This window comes from Apostichopus japonicus, chromosome 15 (assembly GCF_037975245.1).
Source record: "Apostichopus japonicus isolate 1M-3 chromosome 15, ASM3797524v1, whole genome shotgun sequence".
NCBI classification, from domain to species: domain Eukaryota; kingdom Metazoa; phylum Echinodermata; class Holothuroidea; order Aspidochirotida; family Stichopodidae; genus Apostichopus; species Apostichopus japonicus.
The window spans coordinates 18297352-18322524 of NC_092575.1; the positions used below are offsets into that span (position 1 = coordinate 18297352).

At 38.1% G+C, this 25173-nt stretch overlaps 1 protein-coding gene across 6 annotated transcripts in view; it reads right to left on the reverse strand.

The window, feature by feature from the left end:
* Positions 1-23217, reverse strand: part of LOC139980911 (gamma-adducin-like) — a 64978-nt gene extending 41761 nt beyond the window's left edge. Inside the window, exons 1-10 of one of the 6 annotated variants that reach the window (XM_071992946.1) lie at positions 22948-23217; positions 15862-16019; positions 15430-15512; positions 14076-14274; positions 13740-13962; positions 9839-10077; positions 9000-9191; positions 6617-6734; positions 6378-6480; positions 4872-5095 (exon numbers count right to left, since the gene is read on the reverse strand). The gene's annotated coding sequence lies outside the window, so the exon portion shown is untranslated. Of the gene's footprint in view, positions 1-2862; positions 3008-3308; positions 3358-4871; positions 5096-5340; positions 5823-6377; positions 6481-6616; positions 6735-7478; positions 7520-8999; positions 9192-9838; positions 10078-11365; positions 13438-13739; positions 13963-14075; positions 14275-14848; positions 15375-15429; positions 15513-15861; positions 16020-22947 lie in introns of those variants that run through there. The other 5 variants (XR_011797729.1, XR_011797730.1, XR_011797731.1 and 2 more) reach the window with 5 other exon arrangements.
* Between the last annotated feature and the right edge of the window lie 1956 nt (positions 23218-25173).

Sequence of the window (25173 nt, forward strand, 5' to 3'; positions counted from 1 at the left end):
ATATAAGCATTTTCAATGATTCTATTAAGTCATTGTTCATAGAGGTTGACATAACATCAGCAAAGAAAAATTATACCATAGGCATAATTTATAGGCCTCCAAAAAGTTCACTGCATATTTTTCTGACACACGTAAACAAAATTTTAACCCAACTCTTGAATGAACGACATAGTGCGTACATTATGGGTGATTATAATATTGATCTTGCTGACAATATTAAATCTGCTGACTTTTTAAACTTACTATATGCCAGTGGATTTTTTCCTACTATTACCAAACCTACCTGTGTGGGTTGCACGTCTGCAACTCTTTTAGATAATGTTATAACCAATGATGACTGCAAACTAATAACTGGTATCTTTGTAAGCGATCTCAGTGACCATTATCCAATATTTCTCCAAACTGCCATACACAAAAGTAGGCAAAGGGGCCCTATGTATGTAAGGAACTACTGCAAGACAAATGTACAGAATTTCTTCTCAACAATCTGAGATGCTTCTTGGGAAAATGTTTCATCCCAAACTGATGCAAACATTGCCTATTCTATGTTTTATAACAATTTCAATGCCATATATAATCAATGCTTTCCTGAGCAATTCGTCACCAAATCTAAGAGACGTCGAAAGAGACACCCGTGGATTACTGCAGGTATTCTAGTTTCTATCAAAAGAAAAAATAAGCTATTTAAAAGACATATTAAGAACCCGTCTGGTGTAAATAAAACTATTTATTCTCAATATCGCAATAAGCTCAATCATGTTATCAAATTTTCTAGAAAATTATATTTCAACAATAAATTTTATAATGCAAGGAGTAACCCAAAAGGCACATGGGATACCATTAACCAACTACTCCATAAAGGTCGGAAACAATCATCGTATCCCTCTTCTTTCAAGGATGGTGACAAAGAGATTAACACCGACTATGATATTGCTAATAAATTTAATGACTTTTTCGTCAATCTGGGGCCATCACTGGCAAGTAAAATCAACCACAAACGTAAATCACAGGAATCTGTTAACATTGATGTTAACACTCATTCCATGTTTTCTCATCCTGTCAGTGACGAGGAGTTGCTAAAAACAGCAACCTCTTGCATGAAACCTGATAAAGCAGCTGGATACGATGATTTTAAGCCTGGTATTGTAAGACAAGTTATCCTATTTATTACCAAACCATTAACCCATATTTGCATTTGTTGTTCAATACCGGTATTTTTCCTGATATGCTAAAAATTGCCAAGTTCATCTCTGTCTTTAAGAAAGGGGATTCAGAAAACTTTGAAAATTATCAACCTATATCACTATTATCATGTTTTTCCAAAATAGTTGAAAGGCTTATGTATAATCGTATTTCCAACTTTATTTCAAAATATAACATTTTATGCCAGGAACAGTATGGATTCCGTTCTGGAACACTCCACTGAGCTAGCCCTAGCTGATGCCATTGACAATTTGTATAGTAATCTTATAGTAATCTAGTACCTGTGTCGGGGTTTTCCTGAACCTCTCAAAGGCCTTTGACACAATAGACCACACAATTCTGCTTAATAAATTACACCGTTACGGCATAAGAGGAACCCCCCTAAATTGGATCGACAGTTACTTAGCAAACCGCTACCAATATACATCCTACAAAAATGCTCATTCCCAACCGGAGAGAATTCAATGTGGTGTGCCACAAGGCTCTATACTTGGTCCATTGCTTTTTATCCTATATGTTAATGACATTACCAATGTTTCTGATAAAGTTAAAGTTGTTTTGTTTGCTGACGACACAAATATTTTCTTCGTATCACAATCGAGAACTTTATTTCATATTTAAGTATCAACTGAATTAGACAAGTTCAGCGACTGGTTCGCTGGCAACAAATTATCATTGAATATTGATAAAACAAACTATATAGTTTTTAATACTTCTAAAAATTTTACATGGAATGCTGATATTACTATGGGAGGTAAAAGACTACAACAAGTCAATAGTACTAGATTTTTAGGCATATATATAGATCATGAACTTAAATGGTGTGACCACATTACAACTGTCTGTAAAAAAGTTGCAAAAAACACCGTTGTTTTAGCTAAGCCTAAGCATTATCTGCCACACACATATTAAAGATTCTCTATCAGACATTAGTCCAGCCACATATAACGTATTGTTGTAACATATGGTCTGGTACTAGATATACCAATCTGAATCCCATTTGTATAACACAGAAGAGAGCAGTCCGCCATATAACACATGCCAAACCACGGGACCACACAAATCCTCTTTTTAAGCGTTCTAAGTTGTTAAAAGCTGATGACATTATTAGGGTTAACCTTGCTACATTTGCTTATAAGGCATGGAATGGACTGTTACCAAATGCTTTTAATGACTACTTAATATCAATCAATGAAATTCATCATTACAATACCAGATCTTCAGGCAATGCACATTATAACAGGTATAATTCTACAATGGGGATGTTATCACTGAGGGCATGTACAATCAAAACATGGAATTCTCTATCAGGCAATATAATATTACAAATAAACCTTCTGCAAAATCATTCAGAAGAAACTTTATTCAAAAAATTATTGCATCTTATTAATTGAACATGTTCATTTTTTCTGATATATTTAGTTCACTTTTTCCTTTTCTTAACAGGGAGTCCTCTACTTTGTTAAGCCATCTGAAGATTTTTTAGAGGACTTCCTATCACATTGTATATATTCATGTGATAAAACAAATAAATCAAATCAAATCAAATCAAATTTGTGAATAGCACTGCATAATGCAATTTTAGTCTAGTATGTTAATTATTTAATGTCTATTCTCCTCAAGATGAGCTTCATTCTCAAAAGTTATACCTGAACTTACATTTTATGCCTTTGTTTGCTAGCTGGGTCATCTACTAGGTTAATTTCAGTGGAACAGGTGCCCCCAATGTTTCTTCTCCTCTTTTCTGCTTGCATGTGTTCCTCTCATTTCTAAATTTGTGCATCAACTTCATGCTCCAGTACTCCTGTTTCAAAAGGAATTATAAATAATATCGAATGCTCTATGTTCACATACTGGGTAATCACCAATCACAATAAATCCCATTCCAACCCCATAGCTTCACGCACACACACACATCTTATCAAATACAAACACATGCTGTTTGAAAGTCGTTATTTCCTATTCACAGTTGGTTTGGTCTACCAAACACTCTGAAATTCTCTACAAAGACAACGATGCACAGAGCTGACCTTGGATACCTAGCATAAGGAATTATATTTTACCCAGCCCAGACACAATAACATGTACATATAAACATTACTTACTACAGGATGAGCTCCAGGTATATGGCTGCCTTTCCCAGGAACGGCTGCCTCTGAGTAGTGGGCAGTTCAAGTGCAGCTCGTAGATTGCTCAACAGCATGTCTCTTCCCAGTCCTGCTGTCAGTACCCTACAACCAGTTTGTACCTACAGGTAATGAAAGAAATTAATGAAAAATAATATGCACAAAAGAGGGGTCTAATTAAGAAGACACTGCAACTGCATGGCCTCTCCAAAGACTTTCCAATTCAGGCAGAATATGATCATATCAAAACCCTCTGAGTATAATGCAAGAAGTAAGACTCCATTTGCTCCAGCAAGCCAATGCAGAGATGTAATAGTTGCGAATGTCACCATGGATACATTTGCTATTGGTGACCATCACAGTAACAAGTTGTGCTTAATGGGTGAAATGAAAAGAAGAAGGGATCACAAGGTTCAATGTCCAGGCAATGAGAGCTGTTCAGCAAAGATGCCCTATTTCGGAGATGAACAAAATGGTGGAAAGATTTGTGAATCCAAATAACTTACAGGTAAGAATCCACTAATGGTAAAGTGTCTCACAACTGATGCCTATGGCAAGGCATGTTAAGGGTTCAGTAGTACAATGGCTGTAACTACTCATTCTGAAAGTGACCTTAACCTGTTAGATCAAGTTCACCTACTCAAGTCACTCCGCAGAGCACTGACTATATTAAAGCAGTATTCTCCTCTATGTTCCTGCAAAAACTGTGACTAAGAGGCACTTGACAATCTTATAAATACCTGGGAGAAACCATCACTGATAAATTGGAGTGGGATGAACATGTAAAACATATTCTAGCAAAAACTAATCAGCGTATGTTCCTATTACAGAAGCTTAATTTATTCAGACTAGACCAACTCTCATTTCTCTATTCTATATTAAAATCGGCAATCAAGACCACCATTACATTCTGTTTAGCCGCGTGGGGTGAAAATACTACTGCTAGAGACATGACCAAGTTAAATAGACTAGTTTCTAAGCAAGGAAAGTTTTCGGTCACATGACCTCAGTTCAGTAGATGAGTTGCTTGTCAGAGTATCACAGAGTAATATGAAGTCAATCATGTCATCCCAACATCCTCTGAGGCATCGGGTAGATTACAGCAATCAAACAGGCAGACTAATTGTCATGAGATGCCGAACTGAGAGATACAGGCGTTCTTTCTTGTAAAGGGCTATTCTCAATCTTGCCAATGTATTATGTAGGAAATAGGCCAAATATATGTGTCAGAACATGGACTTAGTAGTCTTAATTTTTCGTTTTAAGAATCAGATTTTTATGTATTTCGATGTATTTATGAATGTCAATTTTTATGGTCAATAAAGATCCTTATATCTTAAATATCAAAAGCACTTTATCAACATGTTTAGACTGCCTTGCAAAGTACTACAGTGGAAATCATTTATATTGCCAAAAGCATTCATTTGTATGCAAGCGGGGCAGGAAGTACACATTTCCATGTATGCCAAATGCTGCAAAGGGTTCTCTGCTAATATCCCACACTGACAGCAGGAAGCTAAACAAAATATCTGAGACACCCACCTGCAGCAAATGATTATGGTCCACTCGTTTTGAGACTTCCACTCAAAAGCAGATGTCATCAATAAGGCTTTCACTGTGACCAATCCAGAACATAGTACCACAATTTCCTGCATTGGTCAGTACAGGGACTACACATAACATATAATGTGCCTGAAGAGTCCATAGCCAGGAAGATGGAAGCTGCAGTATTAAAGGTGAGCTCAAATAGTCCATGTATCCAGACTCTGAAATAGATGCAAAGAAAACAGCAATGTGATGAATTATGTAAGAGAGGCAGAGCATACAGTGGAGGAGAGCACAACTCAGAGAGAGAAAGTACAAGCTACATGGTAGAACTAAAAACATAAACCAGTCCAGTATCTATAAGAAAGATCAACTGATTCATGACCAGTTACTCTAGGATGAAAAACTACACTGATGATGAAGATGACAATATTTATCAGTGATGCCAGTAATTTCGCGCCCTCACTGTTATGAGTTAAAACAGTATCACTCAGTCAGGGAAGTAGGCAATCAAGCTGATGACCATAAACTTGGCAAGTGCCATCAAACTTTCAAGGCTTTCTGCTGTGTTGCACTGTAAGATACTGTTGAGAGATGTGACACCTCTCTCCACATGTAGGCTGTTGTGGCATATGTAGGAGATGTCAAATGGTTTGGTCCTTAAGATTTCTTTACTTTGCACAATACTTTGAAGAGCATATATGTCAGAATGTGGACTCTGCTGCCTCTTCTCTTAGCTGCCAGGGTTAGCATTGTGAAAATAATGCCATATGCTGGTGCCCTGGCTTACTGATGGTGTAGGCACCTGTCCACATTCTGCATCCCTCTGTGTAACTTGCTGGGGCTGATGTATGTTTTGCCAACTTTTCATTTATGTCATCAGCCCATGCCATCCAATCTTGGTCTGAAATTGCAAAGGTGTGAGCATTCCAGTTACATATCTCTAAATGTATATAGGCCTAAGCTTATTCTGAATGCAGCATGGGGCTAAGTTCAGCCGATTCTTACACCACATTGAGTAGTAACATATGCTTTTAAACTTCTGTCGCTTTTGCTCTGCTACACTGCACAGAAGTAGGCTACTCACAAGATCTACAACTTCCCCATCAAATAAGCTACACGTACTACTTAGTGAGTGTAAGTCTGTGATGGTATAAGCTCTGAGGTGATGGGTATTACTTTCACTTTTCCCCTTTGAGGTAGCTGAGAGGTTTTTCACACCTACCCATGCAATCATCCCATTCTTTATCATTAAGTTGAAATTTGATTTCTTCTTGAATATGAAACTTTTTCCTAATTTTAAGTTGCTAACTCTTCAAAATCAAACACTTGCTTCTGTTCTTTTATGGTGAGATCATAGATGTGAGGAGTTCATAAATACTGATTTAGTTTCAGAACCAATTCTACATGTTAATCTTCTTACAACTGTTTATTCAACATCTATGAGAAAAGGTTTCCTCAAGTAAGTGAATGAGGTGTCAATGTTCCAAAAGTTTGTTGAACCTTTCTGTCCAGCACATTTTCGGCATTTATATGTAAAATTCCACCTGTTTTCTGCCATACTTCCTCTGTTGGAAATGGTGTAGTGCAACCCTGCATTTCTGTACTGTAAAGAAAGAAAAAATAGATAACTAAAATCCTGGTTATCAGTACTGAAGGGCTCATTTATTAAAATTACAATTCATTATTCTTAATCGTAGTTAACCATAAACATAGATTGAAAAACAGATCTTGTCTCTTACTTTTTTTATAACCAGAACTGCATGTGGATTCCTAACATAGTTAACGATCAGCTATCTGCAGTATTCTGTTCGTAAAGTGTTTGTGTAATGCGGCTGAGCAAGAGTCTTTCCAGTAAAGCTGTTGGAAAAGGGAAGATCACTAATGGAGTAAATGAAAACAATTAAATGATACCTTAAATAACTGTTGACCAGCTGATAAACATATTTATATTCTTAAATGCACTTTCCCCAGATTAGTGATAGTAATATACCTAACATGTGTTCATCCGTGGGTGCGAAAGCAATTATTTACTCTGTCACTGTGAATTTCCCTCATGCAGTGGCATTGCTGGCACGACTCTTGCTCAACAGTGTTTGTGTTCCAAAGAAAAAGTTAAGCTTACCTTCTAAAAGGTTAAGTTAACCTTAAAAGTGCTAGTTCAAAACGGTTAAGGAGGTTGGCTTCTGCAATTGCGTAGGCCTAAGCACACATACTTTATGCTTGACCTTATTAGTTTAGATTACTGTAGTTTAGTAAAGAAAGAGGATCAGGAGGGACACTCAAGTCCCCATCAAAGACCCTATAGGAGAGGGAAGAAAACTGATGACACAAACGATCAGACCCGATTACAATGCTTAAAGTGTTTGTCCAAAGCATTCTTAAACCCATTCACACTACAGTACTTGCAAGTACAACTTTCTCAGGCAAACCATTCCACTCATTCACAACCCTATTAGAAAAAAAGGTATGCCGAATATTAATGCTACTTTGTGACTTGTGGAGTTTAAGACAATGACATCTGGTACAACCACTATTAGCAAACATGAAAAAGTCAGTGACTATCAAGATACTTAATCAAGATATCACTTTTATGAAACCTACGTTTGAGTTGAATCTTGGTCTTGGTCACTGCATAATCTAGATCTATGGGAAGACTGTCCATGAACTTGTGTTTGAGTTACTTTTAAAATTTTTGAAAATTTTTGAAATTTAGTGACTCTAGCCCTGACACGTTGCATAACTGGTAATAGTTCCTGAAAACTCAACATGAATTGAATATGAACCACTGAATCAAGAACTACTGGAGACTAATAATTCTTCAGATCCTTGGCTAGATGAAGTAATGGTTTCAAATACAAACGGTATACTTTATCAATCCCGTTCTTGAACCATTGACCAGAAAATTGTGTCCTTTTTGGAGAGATTAGTATTGAAGGAGAACCGGACTGATGGTGTTCTATTTATAATAATCCCTCTGCCTAATACAAATACCAAAGTATTTAATTAAAAAATAGTGAATTGCACATAAAGCTCCTAAGGCGACATCTTTGCTCTAGGTAAATTTAACTCTTTTCACAACACTTAGGACAACATAGCATAAACTCACCACTTAGGGCGACAATGGTGATTTAGTGTAATTTCGTCACACTGGACCATTTTTCTCCAGTATGTGCACTATTTATAATAATCCCTTTGCAAAGTACATATAGCAAAGAATACAATTAGCTAGTTAATTAATTTCACATATACATGTCACCCTATGTGAAATTAACTCTTTCCACAACACTTAATAAATTGGCAAAGACATAACACCAGAGATCTACAGTCCATATGAAAAGATGCCTGTATACAGTATTTAGAACTGCTCAATGGGATCATTATGGTGGCATACTCCTATTAGAGTCTATATCAATCCGCTCGATTGTTCTCCTTCAGGAAAAGTGCCGAAAAGCAGCGAGAGAACATCTTTTGTGACCTGTTATCAATCATAATCTAGTTTTTGTGGCTTGCATGTTGAAGGGCATGAATGGAAGTACATGTGGTGAGAAAATTGGGTCAATTGAGGCAATTTTAGACCCCTTTAGGCCTCCCGGGAGCAGCGGAGGAAATTTGTTTACCACTGAGTGAAGAGATTTGTTTACAAGTGTGACGAAAACTTCCGGCTCGGATAGCAAAAAATCTTCATGGTCATGGTACGGAAAATTGATGGTGCCATGAAAGGCCAACTTGTCAGCTATCCGGTGATGGGTAGCGTTTAGCTAGTGAAAACTTCTATCTAGACTTAGAGACCACATTACTTTTGTGATTTAGTGTGTAAGTCAATGGGGCTTTTAATGGGCGTATGCTACCTTATAACTCAAGCTGGATTCTAAACCTGAAAATTTCCAACGTATGAATTCTGGCCATTAACTTACATCACTAATAGTTTCAGAATTTGACTCCTGTTCATTTGTCAGTTTATTGAGTTATCGTAATGACAGGCTATTAGCATTACACTCATAAACACACATACTGCTACTTCACAAAAATGCATTGTGTTACATATTAAAACAATTTTACATAACACAAAACAGCATGGAATGAAAACAATATGACAAAAACAGGAAATTTGCAGGAACTCACCAGGACTCACAAAAGCCTTCAAGATCTTTGCAATCTAGACACACCTCAAGGTGCCCCTGCATACTCAAGCATGACATATAGCCCTTGTTACTAGGATATACTGGAATTACTGGATAGGAGTTTGCCCGACAGTGCCAAGTCTCATTGCAGGAAGTCCACTTCATCTCATTTGTTGTATGTAAGAAGAAGTACCTGGAAAGGAAAAAATAAGTTACTCATTACAACAATGTTGCATTTCTATTGCAATTTCCATTTGTTCCTTTACCCTCTGGATTATCAGGTATAAATGAAAACTTTCATTCAGCTTTTACTTAAAATTATCAGAATTACTATTAAGAGCAACAAACTTATAAATCAGATACAGACTATCATCTAAACCCAGCCTTACAAAATGTGCATCCTCATTGTATTGATGCAAGTTTATCAGTCAGATCTAACTGGTGCCATAATACCTCTTTTAAAAATGGCTAATTCCCTGCAAACCTAAAGCAAATTCCCAATCAGTTTCAATGTTAAAGGTAGTCTGTATATGACCCAAATTATAGGATGCTATAATTGCTAGAAGTTTTCAACAAGTTACTTTCATGGAGGTCCTTAGTCCAAATTGTTCTCAGACATTCTTAATGAACACACAAGATGACTGAATGTCCCTGTGAGGTAAATTTCCTCAAAAGTGGTAATAAAAACAGTTTATAGAATTTTGACCAAAGGTGACCATATTTGAATATTTGCATATTTTGGGCCAACATGGCATAATTTAAAATAATATATTGAAAAGTTCACTTACTTTTTTTTTTTTTTGCTTTGATGCTTTTCACAGAACAATCTATATCTCTTACTCATCTAAAAGTTTGCACTGGCTTTGGTTACAGGAAGTGCATGATGATGTGTAAACTGCACCAAGGAATTCTAATGCATCCTCCTATGCAGTTGAATCAAACTCTGGAAGAATCTGTTTCAACCTTGCAAGACAGGAGGCCCATGAAGTTCAGGTTGAAATTGCGTGGAAGAGAGCTTTGATTACTTCCATTAATTCAGAGCTATGTCCATTATAGTGTTGAATGATGCTGCAAAGAAGCTAAAAAAAGAAGGAAAATTTAGATTTGTAGGAAATCTACATCAGGCATGGGTGGCTCATCAATATATTAAAGTGGAAAAGATTTGGGTTGCAACCTTCATTTTTATCTATATTTTGTTAATGATTGCTTGATGTGTATTTTCTTGGAAGTCTGTCACTAGCTTCTGTAGCTGAAAAGTTACCCTCATCAAGTAAAATGATAAACACATATCTTAATAACCATTTGTTGGAATATGCTACTGGGAGAACGGAGTAGAGGTATCATGAACTTGACAAAGAGAGTGCCCATGTTGGAAAATCTAGTATATTTGGGGGATAATAAAACTTAAAACCCTTCATTGTTGAAGTGAAAATTATGATATTCTGCAATAAGTGCCAATCCTTGGGATCAAGGGCGGCGGAACCAGGGGGGGCACAGGGGGCACGTGCCCCCCCACTTTTCCTCAGGTTAAAAATGTGCCTTTTTTCTCCATAAAAATTGAGGTGTCTCAAGTTAGCAAGAGGCCAGGGAACCAGAATGAACACTCGGGAAGGGCCGTTTCCGGCCATCTGAGGGGTTTGTAAAACCAAAAATTTTCTTCTACGCTCCGCGCCAACCGATGGTGGCGCTCCACTCAGATAGTCGTGCATACAATTTTGCAAATTCTGGCTACGCCCCTGACTTTAAATGAATTTCTGTGGGTCAAACTCAAAGCTATTTCGAATGGAAAAAATTGTTAAGATATTAACAAGAAATAAACTCTAATTCGGAAGATTCCTACATTAGCAACTAGCATGATTTCACCTCATTTTGTCTCAAAAGAAAACTTGTTCCTTGTTTCCCAATTTGCACATTGGATATTGCAGTGCTAGTATGCATATTTTCCTTGAAGGGGGGGGGGGGGGTGTTGATGGAGTGATGTGTATACGCAAATAAGATAATACAATAAGAGTTATAAAGGGTACTAAATATAAGGCTGCATCAGTCTAATCGAATTTCTGCAAAGTGCCCTTTGATGTCGGTGCCCCCCCAGATTAAAAGTGCTTCCGCCGCCCTTGCTTGGGATGGGGTTGGAACATCACAAAATGCCCCTTGCAATTGTGCTGATACAGGTTGGGTTTTTCCCTTTACTTCTCCAGGCATAAGGTTTTGTCAAGGATATGGTCCTGGCACAGTAAAAGTCTTTCATTTTTCAACATTTCCAGGTGGGGAGGATCAAGTCACATGAAGTCTTGCACCTCCATAGCTTGCAATCCCTGCCTTAATGAATTATTTCTAAAGCTGCATAGGTTGTCTTAGGTTACTTACCTTTAATTTGAATTTGAAGGACCACTGCATGCTTTTAAGACAAAATTGCAAACTGGACAAATTAAGAAATATGATGTCCTTTAAGTTGGCTGAATTGGGACAAATTCATTCCAAAGTCATGACTTGTTTTCTGAATTTTCTCTGTTCTTTCAACTTCCCTGTACATATTGGTCAAATGGTTTAAAATGAGTTGTATGAATAGTTGATAAAGCTGATATATTCTGACAAGTTGACAACCAGTTATTTCAATTGAATCATTTTTAATGAATTGTCTCACTGTAATTATTGATTGAGTGAGTGATCAGTCAATTAATTAAATCGTTAATTGATTTAACGTTTAATTAAAATTAGTTAGGGGAATCAATTAAAAAAAGATGAAAATTAGATGACCTGTATGACTGAACTTTTCCTTTGAACTTGTTAGAGCAGTTTAAAACCTGTATGTGGTACTTCTAGCAACTGTCAAGTTGGAAAAAAAAGAAAGTTCTTTTTACATTTTGAATAGCACTTTGGATTTTAGTAGACAAATTATTCCTTGCAAATAAATGCTTTCTTGAGTTCATTCATTGCAATTAGATGGCATATTGTTAATTGTTGGTGACAATAAAATTCAGATTTCAACTGAATCAATTTGAGAAGCTATACAGTATTAAATTGATTTTCATATGTTGGATGGTTATTTGCTAAGAACCAATAAATGCAGATCTATACCAATAGCATGGGTACAGTCTTACAAGTATAGCTGGTACTGTAATAATTTTCAGAGTCATGTACCAACAAGTTATCAAGTTATCCCAACCACTGCAAATATTACCATTTTTGGGTGATATATGTTGAAAATATCCCATGCATGGAAATTATTGATTCAATATAGTTGCAAGCAAATTTGAAAACTCGAGTATACTTACACATTGCTTAATTACAACGTTTTTATCTGTAAAACATGGCACCATATAGCAAAGTTAATGAAGTGTGATGATTATGTCCTAAGAAACTGGCCAGCGTCACAATATCCCTGTATCTGTTACGTCCTGAGATATAGGCCACGTAACACAACATCTAATTCCATACTTGTATAATGCTGAGCTGCAGACACTGGCCTTTGTGGCAAGATCTTGAACACATATATTATGTATACTGTCTATCAAATATACTGTATGTATACAATTTATCCTTATTTTTTTTTAAACTAACAGAAATTTAGGACGGTCAATATCAGTCCCTATTCTGGAAATGCCTCTATGAGGATTCCTGTGATGATAGAATAAATGTTGATGAAAGAATAAATGTGACTTCATGCAGTGTTTTACAACCTGTATGAAATTAATACTCCAACCACACATGCAAAGTGCAATGTGGTTCCCAGCTACACCACTCAATGGGGAAATGGTAATTTGATGGCTGTTCTTCCTGCAAACTCAGTCTAGACAGTGTGTTATCAACTCAACCAACTTTGGCCAAGTTCCTGATGTTGTCGGCTGCAAGCCAGGAATCTCATTGGGTTCCTGCCACCACCATGAAGATTTAAGCAGTATATCATTTCTACCATAACAACAACATTGGAATAGTAAAGCAACATTACCATAATGATGCTATATCACAATTATTAAGCAATATTATATATTATATGAATTAAGCAATATGTTAAGGGACATTTTCTTAATATTAGTTTGTTCAATATATGAAAAATCAACCAAGTTAAAATGCATTATGGTTTCCATGATGTAACATGAGTAATTTGTGTATGCGTTTGTTTGTGTGGGGGGGAGGGAAGGGGGGGTTGCACACACTTAATAGTAATTAAGGTTCTACAAATATTAGAAAAAGCTAACAATGATGAATGAGATGCAACAAACATGGGCGAAAATGGAAAATATCTGCCAAGAAAACGAGACAGACCATTCCTGCAGGCTATGAGGTATCATTATGTTAAGTATCAACTCAAATGGAATAAAATTCTTCCGATTCTGTGTTTATAAGGAAATTTCAGCTGAACCCTATTTTGTCACACATCTCATCAATATGCAGCAAAATCAAAATAGCACTGAAAACATTGCATTGGGTAACCAACCTGCTCAATAAACTTTAGTCATACCACATATGGTTGGTGAGCAATTGCAGATCAGGTTTTAATGTTAAGCCCTGCCCACTCATTTCGTTGCACGATATCTGCACCAAAAGCAATAACGACCCTCCTTAGCTCGTCATTGCTGCAAGGATCACCTCAAACCAACCTACCATTCTTCAGATTGGAGCTAACAGTTATTAATGTTAAGCCCTGCCCACTCATTTTGTTGCACAATATCTGCACCAAAAGCAATAACGACCCTCCTTAGCTCATCATTGCTTCAAGGATCACCTCAAACCAACCTACCATTCTTCAGATTGGAGCTAACAAGAGAATGTCAGCTAAAATCTATTTTGGTCCTATTTCTTCTTCAAAGGAAGGCCTGTGGAACTGTTAATATGTGTGTACAGCCCTCTCTCATTCACAGCCTTGACTCCATACGGCTCAAGCCAAGAGTTTCGAACTTCCCTCCTCTTCAGGCATCCTTTCCAGCATTCCGGACGAGAACACTAGAACCAACTTTGAAGCTCTGCATAAAACAAAATCCAGCAAATATACATAAACATCATAATACAATGTATATGTTGCCATTCATTTAACTACAGTCAGTTTTCGATGCACAACAAAGCATTATGTAATAACCTGTTTTGATTGCTGCCTTTAATCAAAATTCTTTTTCTTGCCGTTCTTGGGCTTTGCCAATATTTTCTTTCACAAAACCTTTGATTATGTCCTGCGACTGTGACATGAGTTGTAAAACCCTTTCCCTCTGTGCATCGCTGCAGCAGGAGACTCTGGTTGGACAATGGAGTCTTCAATGTCGACTGGTAACAATGGCTCTCTGGATATATGAAGATAAATTAACAATCAATTATTCACAACACTTTGTTGACTGAAGAATATTTTTTTTTTTTTTTAATTTTATTTTCGCTATTAAGACCCTGGAACCATAAATTTGAGTCACATCACATACTCAAACCAGCAGAAATATAAAACCAAGGTATATTCTGTGCTGTTATAGGTCCAAATTGCATACCAGCCCAAAATATGATATATAGTATATGAAAAACAAAACCAATGTCAGTGGCATTAATTGCATGTATCTTAATTACTTGGCATGCTTTTATAGTTTAATGAATGTTCATCTTTTGTACTTGCTGAAGAGTGTACCATATACAGAATTAATCTGTTTATTTGTTTAGGTGTTGTAACTTAAATAGGGTTATTGGTGGTCCTCTATTTAGCTGTTTTTCCCAGGACCTGGGATGTGTCGAATGAGATTTTATCCTATAGAGGATCAGTGTAGCTATGCAGGATTTGTCCAAACTCTCTTGTCCCTGATTGCTTTTCTCTGTATATGACCTTTACAAATGTAAACCTCTATTCAGCAATGGTAGGTTTGAATTGTTACAAACCTTCCAAACATCACAACGAAAGAAGAAAGACCTGTTGAACCATGTTTTGCTGTACGGTACCCCATGAGAATGGAAGACAGTGTTTCATCCCAGTCATCTTGGTTTTGATTGACAACTTTGATGAGTGACATTTGCAGAGTTTGGTTGAATCTTTCATCCAGCCCATTGGTCTATGGGTGGTAGCTGAAGGATACTCTGTGGCAGTGGCGTAGGAAGGTACTTTTGAGTGGGGGGGCTGAAGACTGATGGCCGGCCTGGGGGAGGGGTCTAAGGGGAGGGGGTGTCCCCCTCCCCTTTGGAATTTTTTGCATTTCCAGGTGGCCTCAGATGCAATTTGATGCAATATAGCACACTTCAACACCCACTCCATTTTGTAAACTTAATTTTGTATTTTCACCTGGCCTTAGATGCAATTTGGTGCTCCAAATGAGATTTTTTTTTCTCATTTGGAAATGAAAAAGGGGTTTTCTGACCTGCGAACCGGGGGGGGGGCGGAATGATACTTCCGCCCCTCCACATTTTTCACTGGGGGCCAGCCCCCCCAGCCCCCCCGGTTCCTACGCCCTTGCTCTGTGGCTCACCCGTCATGTCAAATAGGGACTTGTTCAGAGCATTAACAAATTCTCCTCTCTGGTCTAAGATGAAAATTTTCATGCACCCAAATCTAAATAAATGGAAAATTAAACAAGTTGTTCAAGTACTGGTTACAAATAATGCAGTAAACTATTGGCATCTTCAGAGTGGCCATGTGGTTTAATCAGGAGATTCTTTTAGCACTTCTTTCAAAACAAGTAAGTTAAGCACTGACAGAACACCTGGTCTTGGATGCACTGACTGTTATCCCACAAACATTTTATTCACATTAACTTATAAAACAACTTCAAGAAATTCCTGTAACCATTTGGCCGCTTTCTGGGTCACAGGTAAAACTGAGAACAAATGCAGGTCTGCATAACTACAGTAACTTCAAAAATATGTTATGTAAAGTAAAAACAAAGTAGATGGATATATACCTGGCCATGGTTTCAAACAGAAAGTTTGCAACGGTTTATGCTGTTTTGTCTCTTACAGCAACAGCCTCTGGCCATTTTGAAAAATAGTCACATAGGGTTATGATGTACTTATTTCCATTGATGGTCTCTGCAAGGGGTCCAATCATATCCACACCCACCTAAAAAAAAAGGAAAATAGCATTCAGAACCATACACAATCGTACCAACTGATGTTCAAGTGATTTATGTGTGAGCTTTTGTAGACAATATACTGCTATTAAGGATATCCAATCATGCTGATATATACTCATTGAAAAAAAGTTAACAAAAGATTCCTCGATGACTGAATGAGCTAAAAGCAGGTATTCTTACACTGCTAATAAGGTGCATACAATCAACAATTCTTGTACAAAACAGAATGCTGTATCAAATTTTGCAAATACTTTTGATACTGGACAGTGAAGATTTTTTAATTTCAATGATTTAAATTGCATGATTTTGGCTTTTCTTGATTTACAACTATTACTGCTCACACTTTTCAGCACAAAGCTCGGTGGCTGTTTATTGCTCCCGTTAGTCTAAACTCTTTGATCTTTTCCGTATCGATCTTTTTACATTTAATGTTGAATTTTCAGGGCACAGTCCTGACAAACGATATTTTCCAATGATGCTGTACTCTTCATCGGTATCCAGCTCAGGAGAAGTCATCTTGTAATATCAGATCGGGCTAAGTAAGTTAACGGTCTCAACTCCTAATGCTTAACCGAAGGCCAGAACAGTGCGTGCAAATATGCAACTATTAAGAATTTTGTGTGCCTGCGCGTTACACATTGAAATGTATTGCTTAGTATTAACAAGCATGGCCTGTGTTTAATAAATTTATGTCTTGTTGATCACTTTTATTTGTTTCGAACTTGGAACCTATTAAGAGTTTATATATCTTTTTTAGTAAGGTTATCAATTAATAACATGTTTGTTTACTCATTATTATTGCCTTTAAATGAACAATATGTTTTATTACTAAGTATTAGGTTATATTAGGTAAAGCATTGGGGTGATGTCTGAAACAAGATCTATTTGGATAGGTGATGTTCGGAACAAGAGTCATGACAAAAAATCTTAGAGGACATTACCCAAAACTGTCAGCTTTTGGTTAATATATATATGCTTATGTTGTGGTTTGATTTTATGGTATTTTGTTTCAATTACTTTCAATTTTGCTCTTTAATGAGAAAACTGTAATTCAGGAAAAATTGTGATTTTTCTCACGATACTCTAATTTTTCTTTTATAACATCATCAATATCATTGAAAACTTGTCTGATTATAGTAAATTTTATGTTAATAAAGAAAATAACGACAGAATTCCCAAAATGTAGCAGCAATGGAGTGGCACCACCATTAAGAAAAGAACCACTTTTGGAAAATTTATAGATTGTCACACTTTTCTACCATCTTGAATATAATTTCCGGAATAGTTTAAGGCCTGGTCAATTCTAATTCATAAATTGCAGATATTAATTATGTTTTTTTATTTAGAATAGAAGTTCTGTACTGTAATTTGAAAATTTGCTACCTTTGGCAACCGTGAAACGTGAACAGACCTAATTTCCAAGACGCTGATGTCAAACTCAAAGGTATAACAAACTTTTGTAAAATTTTGAAGCCTTGCAGTGAGAGTTGTACAGTAAACCGCGAGAGTTGGCAGGCCTGCAAAACCCTAGCAATAGTCATCGACTTTTGTTGAAAACGATTTTTGCTGATGTACTGCATGAGCCTAGTCTAAGTCTTAACCCTATTGTTTTAAACTTTAGCCAGTGGCAGTAGGCCAAATTGTATTGGCCTAATGGAATTTTTGGCTGGAACTGTAACTGTGTAAGGCCTAGCTAATTTAGAACTAGCCGTATGGCTGATAAGTCTGTTATCAAATCTTCAATCAAAGCGTTGTTGCATAGCATGCTAGGTGCTTACCCTAGGAGTATCTTAGGCTAAGCCATTACCATCTTCCATATACTTATTTCAATACCACCTGACTCCCCTGTCGTTGGCCAAAAAAGGGGATATTGAATATCTACCCCATTTGGTACTGCTAGGCATACTTAATGCTCCTCTGCACAAATTCATGATTAATTAAGCACACAGAGTATTATTTCATAGGTCAAGCCAAACATGTCTTCACGCACAGGCAGGGACGTAGCCAGGGGGGGGGGGGGAGCGACCGCTCCCACCTTTCAGTGTCGATTTTTTTTTTTTTAAACTGTTGTTTTTTTAGCATGGTATTTTGTCAGTGCTCTTTTGATCTTGAATACTCGTCAGCTCTGTTAACTCGGTTATATTCGTATTAACATTCACGCCTACTGATTCAACTACTAACTTAGTTTGGCAGATGCAATTAGCTAAATTTAGCCTATAGCCTATTACAAGCCTACAGTTGGCCACTGCGTAATAAAATACATATTGCCTACCTAACCGCACTCTATGGAATGTCACAAACCGTATGCACAACAATGTCGACAACGTTCGTTCTCATCCTCTCTATGATTAGTCCTAAGTTGTGCACGAACAGCATGTTATGAAGCTAAGCTATAGCAATCGTACGTGATATGCACTTCCTTTAAATAATTATTACACTGCTAACGATAACGATATTTGTTTTTAGGCCACTGCATATCTGGCTATATTACAAAATATGAAAGTTTATATTGTCCATCAGTTAAGTTCGTCAAATGTATTAAAGTCCAGACATTGGACAATAAACAAGAATCATCCTACTGGAAAAATTGTAAAAGAGCACTATGTTTGTCTTTCTGATATATTATGTAAAAGAACATGTAAAAGAATTCAAACAGGAAACAAAATCTGCTGATAATATGATATCCGTGATCAGGGGCGTAGCCAGTATGTAGCACTGTAGGCCCGGGCCTACACTTTTTTTGGCCAAGTTATCTTTTTTAAAAACATCCATATTTCAAATCCATAAGCTTGCTGGACGAGTTTAAGAGTCCAGACAGGAATAACTATTGAAATGAACGTAGCAAGAATATGGCTAAATTAGGTGACCTAGTCTTCTAATTTAGGCTGTCATTTCTATCGCGTGCCGTTTCATTCAACACTCTACCCGCCGAAAATTCTAGAATCCGATCTTGTCAGTTTTTTTAACATCTAGTTAAGAAGGGTATTACTAATTACCATACCGGACCCAATCGGACCATACCGGACCATATCGTACCATACCGGACCATATCGGGTATGAATAATTACCATACCGGACCCATTCGGACCATTCTGGACCATATCGTACCATACCGGACCATACCGGACCGAACCCGAGGCGAAATAAATGACCATCAGACACCACCGAAGTCATTTTTATTATATTTTATCATTAAAATGCTGGTTATGTGTCAACATTCATCTCAAAATCGGAATTTGGGATGGATGTTGACAACAAATCTGGGTTCTGCCGGCCATTTTATCCAAATGGGGCCGGTGTAACAGGAATCCAAGTCCCCCAGGAATCTACGTCCGCCTTCCTTTGTCCTGACGCATCAGGCCACGGGGTCCCTTTCTGCTGGATTATGTGAGAGGCAAGGGCGGCGGAACCGGGGGGCACAGGGGGCACGTGCCCCCCACTTTTCCTCAGGTTAAAAATGTGCCATTTTTCAACATAAAAATTGTACGCTTAATCACCTTATTAGGTCAGCGATATTTCAGTAAGAGATCTAATCCTAATTTAGAATTATTAATTAATTTCTGTGGGTCAAACTCAAAGCTATTTCGAATGGACAAAAATTGTTAGTATCTCTCCTGTCAGACCACAATGACATTCGCCTGGCATTTCCGAATGTTCTCTGCCTAATACACATATACCTACTGGCACCAATGAGCGCAGCCTCCGGAGAGAGATCTTTCTCCGTACAACGATGGATAAAGACATACTTGCGGAGCACAATTAGTGAAAACGGTATAATAATATGCTAATGCTTCATATCCATAAAGCAAGAACGGATGGATTAGTTATACGGGACATCGCTTAAGAGTTTACAAAGCGAAACCCACGTCGAATGAAATATTTCGGGAAGTTTTAAATGTTTACTACACCACAAGGTTTGTAACCAGTGGCGGAGCGTCCATACAGTCAGGGGGGTGGATGCCCCCCCCCCCACTGACGGACTCAAATGGACTGCATGTGCCCTTAAATGGAGAATAAGGTGGCATTAACAAGGAAAGGGGTGATTTAACCAGGAATGAGGTGGAAAATCAGTTTAATATTAACCAGGATAACGGTGACATCAACCTGGAAATGTTGTTTAATTTAACCAGAAAGGGGTGGAACATTCTGTGATATTAACCAGGATAGTATTAGCACCAACCAGGCAAAGTGTGGTAAATTTGACCAGGAAAGAGGTGAAATATTTAATGATATTAACCAGGATAGTATTAGTATCAACCAGGAAATGTTGGTTAATATCACCAGGAATGGGGTGAATACCCATTGATATTAACCAGGACAGTGTCAAATTTCACCACGACATTTAACCAGGCTTTCCTGGTTATATTTACCAGGATTTTGCTAAAATCTCATTCACCAGGCAACTTGGTGAAAACAACCAGGATATATAGGGTAGCATATAAACGCAACTCTTGATAAAAATTTCACCAAGAATTGGTGAAATTTCACCAGGTTGTTTTTAGAGTGTAATAAGCGATCGTTGTAGGTGTATCGAAGTATCCTCGCTCGGTTGCAAGATGCAATATGAGAACCCAATGAAGAAAATGGTTCTTTTATAGTCCTTGGACACTTTCATCACGAACATCTCACTTAATCACTATCTCCTCACTATCTCATCCATTTAGAACTGTTCACACCTTCTTCAAAACAACCCGCATCACTATATCACAAATTGATCACTAAATTCTTTTGATCTCGTAGGACCTGAAACGTAAGGCCAATCTCACTAATTAGCGGTGTCTACTTTGATCAAAGTGAGTTCTATCACTGGCAAAATGTAAGGCCGATCTCACTAATTAGCGGTGTACACTTTGATCAAAGTGAGTTCCATCACTGACGAAATGTAAGGCCGATCTCACTAATTAGCGGTGTATACCTTGATTAAAGTGAGTTCCATCACTGATGATATACTGCCGAATCTCACTAACGTAGGTAATGCCTATACCTCAAAGTTCATAAACAAGTGAATTATTTCATCCCAAATAGACTTCATTGTTTTCGGGATTCATTTAAGGATAAAAAATAAGCATTTCATATATAGTCCGGTGGTGTCTGATGGTCATTTATTTTGCCTCCGGTTGGGTCCGGTATGGTACGATATGGTCAGGCATGGTCCGAATGGGCCCGGTATGGTAATTATTCATACCCGGTATGGTCCGATATGGTCCGGTATGGTACGATATGGTCCGGTATGGTCCGAATGGGTCCGGTATGGGAATTAGTCATACCGGTTAAGAACCCCTTTACGCAGATAATATTTCAGTTGAGAAAACAGTTGAGAAATTTGCATCAGATGGCAATCGTCGGATAGCTCTCGCCTTCTCTAATATTAGGCTAACTTAAACATTTACAGAACTTTGTATCAAAGACAATTACTGGCTATAGTTGTATCAAAGACATTTCTGGCCTATCTATATATGTATCTACAAGTATCAGCAGTTGAAAAGTAAGACTACTCTGTACATGTACTTTGCTAATTTTAAATACCGAACATTATGTAGTATTGAATTACGTACTATTTTAACTCATTTGTTTTTTGGGTTTAAAAGTGATATTGAATGAGGTGTCTCAAGTTAGCAAGAGGCCATGGAACCAGAATGAACACTCGGGAAGGGCCGTTTCCGGCCATCTGGGGGGTTTGTAAAACCAAAAATTTTCTTCTACGCTCCGCGCCATCCAATGGTGGCGCTCCGCTCAGATAGTCGTGCCTACAATTTGAAAATCCATATCAGTCGCAAAAAGTGCTCCCCCCCTTTCAAAATTCCTGGCTACGTCGCTGCGCACAGGAAAGTAGTGCTGGCCATTAGATTTAGAGCACTTATGTTTACAACCATACATGTTGACTGGTGAATTAATTAGGTGAGCTCAAGGATGAATCCTAGTGGCAGTATTGGGGGTAGTTTATGCTATCAAGTAACAAATTCTTAATGCTAGAGTGAATTTGAGGAGGACTGTTTATCTATAGACAGTCTTGGCCTTCATGCATAGCATTAGACCTAGTTTGTATTGCTATGCCCATAGTAGTAGTAGGCTTCTTCTTATGGCCATATTCAACTTCAATTCCTATGATGGAGATACACAGCATATAGGTCCATTAGGCCTAAAGCAGTCCAGCTACAGTCAGGGTTGCACTGGCATAATTAGGTCTAGGCTAGGCTTGTTATAACTCAGTCGTAGGCCTAGACTAAGCAAGGCATAGGCCTATGCTTGTTTGCTTTGATCTCAAATAAGTAGTAAGCCAAGCCTAAAATGGAACTGAACAGGAAATCCTGGACTTTATGACCAAAACATGCCTATCTACTCTTACTGTCGTAATATAGTCAGTATTGCGAAGTTCGCCATACTGCGAAGATCGGCCAACCTTAACAAATACACGATTTCACCATGAAAATCTACAGGAAGAGTCAAATTTCACCAAAAAGTACGAAGCTACAGTTATTTTCTCTCCAAAATGACCCGTGTGCAAGAAATTACTTACATATTTGTCAATAAAATGACGAAGATCTATGAAGTCTGTTATAATTACTGAAAAAGCAACTGCGCCCCCAATTTTATCACCATCGCCACACTGTGGGTTGCGCGTCCGAACTTCGCAATACTCTAGCAAGAAATACCAGTTCCACAATCACGAAGAATCTTCTTGGAAAACAACGTGAAAACAGTTTGCAGGAAAGAAAGTTTGGCCGTGTATCGTACTATAACAAAATTCTCCCACCATATGAAGTATATTTTCAAATGATTTATACCAGAAGATTTAGTTTTGGGGTGTTTTAAGTCTTAAGTGGCCGAACTTCGAAGTCACCATCCTACTAGTTGTTGAAGCCTAGCCTACTTACCGAGTAGTAGTAGTGCCTATGGCCCTATGCCTATCCCCACCTCACACAGCTTGGTAGGCCTCTAGACCGTCATGCAATTGAAATTTTGTCTCCCAAATCTTTCGTCTTTGTACTTTGGTAGGCAAACCAAAAGAACGAACTCTATCTCCATTATGCTGGCTACATCAGGCCGCACAGCAAGGCAAGATATTTTCTTTAAAACACTACAAAACCATTTTAGCCTAGCCTACACACGTTTTATACAAAATATGTGTTTGTATGCCAGTGTCGTCTGCAAATTGCAAAAAGTTTTTGATTTAGGGTGGCATACTCCTATTAGAATCAATATCCATCCGCCCGATTGTTAATCAATCTCAGGAAAAGTTCCAAAAAGCAGCAGGAGAACATCTTTTTTGACCCGTTATCAATCATGATCTGGGTTTTTCTGTGGCTTGCATGTTGAAGAGCATAAATGAACATACATATTGAGCAAAAATTGGGTCAATTTAAAGGCATTGAAGAGTCGTCCCAAACCGCGTGCGGCCATCTGAAACAGTTAACTTTCCGTGGCTTGCAAGTGACGATTTGTTCGTGTCGCTACGAAATGCAGACAGTACAGTAATGACACGTGTTACCGTGTTATATTTTACCTATATATATATATATATATATATATATATATATATATATATATATATATATATATATATATATATATATATATATATGTATATATACATATGTATATATACATATATATGTATATATACATATATGTAAATATACATATACATATATATATATATATATATATATATATATATATATATACTATATATGGTCTATCATAACGCGTGTGTGCGTATGGACGACTTAAACAATTGTACAATTGTGCTATGAAACAAACTACTACGGACGCACCCATCACTTCTTGAGATTGTTCTCATCTGCATGAAAACGCGCGCCCCACAATCCTACGCCCCACCCGGCCTCTTATCGCTACCCGATGAGTTACGAAACTTAATTAGAGACCTCCCCCCCCCCCCTAGTACCAAAACCTTGACAAAATCCGACAACACACAACTTAATCGATAACAAGTGATCGGGTTGTGTATTAGTGACGTCTAGAGGTCGGCCACTGACCTACATGGAGTGTGACCACTGACGATTTTGCTATTTCCAAGAACATGGTCCAAAAATTCCCAAGAAATCCCAAGGACACTGTACTTTATGGATATATAGCAATATCTAGCGATATCTAGGTATGGATTTTTGAATCAACTGCTGTCGTGGCGCGGTTGGTTGCTCTGCTCTGTACCTCGAGAGCGTGACGTATTTTGGATCGCGGGCTCGAGACCAGGGTGGGGGCAGTTTGCTTTTGCCGCGATCTCATACGGTCTCTGGAACTTTAAGTATTAGAAACGAACCTAGATTTATATCAACTGCTGTCGTGGCGCGGTTGGTTGCTCTGCTCTGTACCTCGAGAGCGTGACGTATTTTGGATCGCGGGCTCGAGACCAGGGTGGGGGCAGTTTGCTTTTGCCGCGATCTCATACGGTCTCTGGAACTTTAAGTATTAGAAACGAACCTAGATTTATATCAACTGCTGTCGTGGCGCGGTTGGTTGCTCTGCTCTGTACCTCGAGAGCGTGACGTATTTTGGATCGCGGGCTCGAGACCAGGGTGGGGGCAGTTTGCTTTTGCCGCGATCTCATACGGTCTCCGGAACTTTAAGTATTAGAAACGAACCTAGATTTATATCAACTGCTGTCGTGGCGCGGTTGGTTGCTCTGCTCTGTACCTCGAGAGCGTGACGTATTTTGGATCGCGGGCTCGAGACCAGGGTGGGGGCAGTTTGCTTTTGCCGCGATCTCATACGGTCTCTGGAACTTTAAGTATTAGAAACGAACCTAGATTTATATCAACTGCTGTCGTGGCGCGGTTGGTTGCTCTGCTCTGTACCTCGAGAGCGTGACGTATTTTGGATCGCGGGCTCGAGACCAGGGTGGGGGCAGTTTGCTTTTGCCGCGATCTCATACGGTCTCTGGAACTTTAAGTATTAGAAACGAACCTAGATTTATATCAACTGCTGTCGTGGCGCGGTTGGTTGCTCTGCTCTGTACCTCGAGAGCGTGACGTATTTTGGATCGCGGGCTCGAGACCAGGGTGGGGGCAGTTTGCTTTTGCCGCGATCTCATACGGTCTCTGGAGCTTTTAGTATTAGAAACGAACCTAGATTTATATCAACTGCTGTCGTGGCGCGGTTGGTTGCTCTGCTCTGTACCTC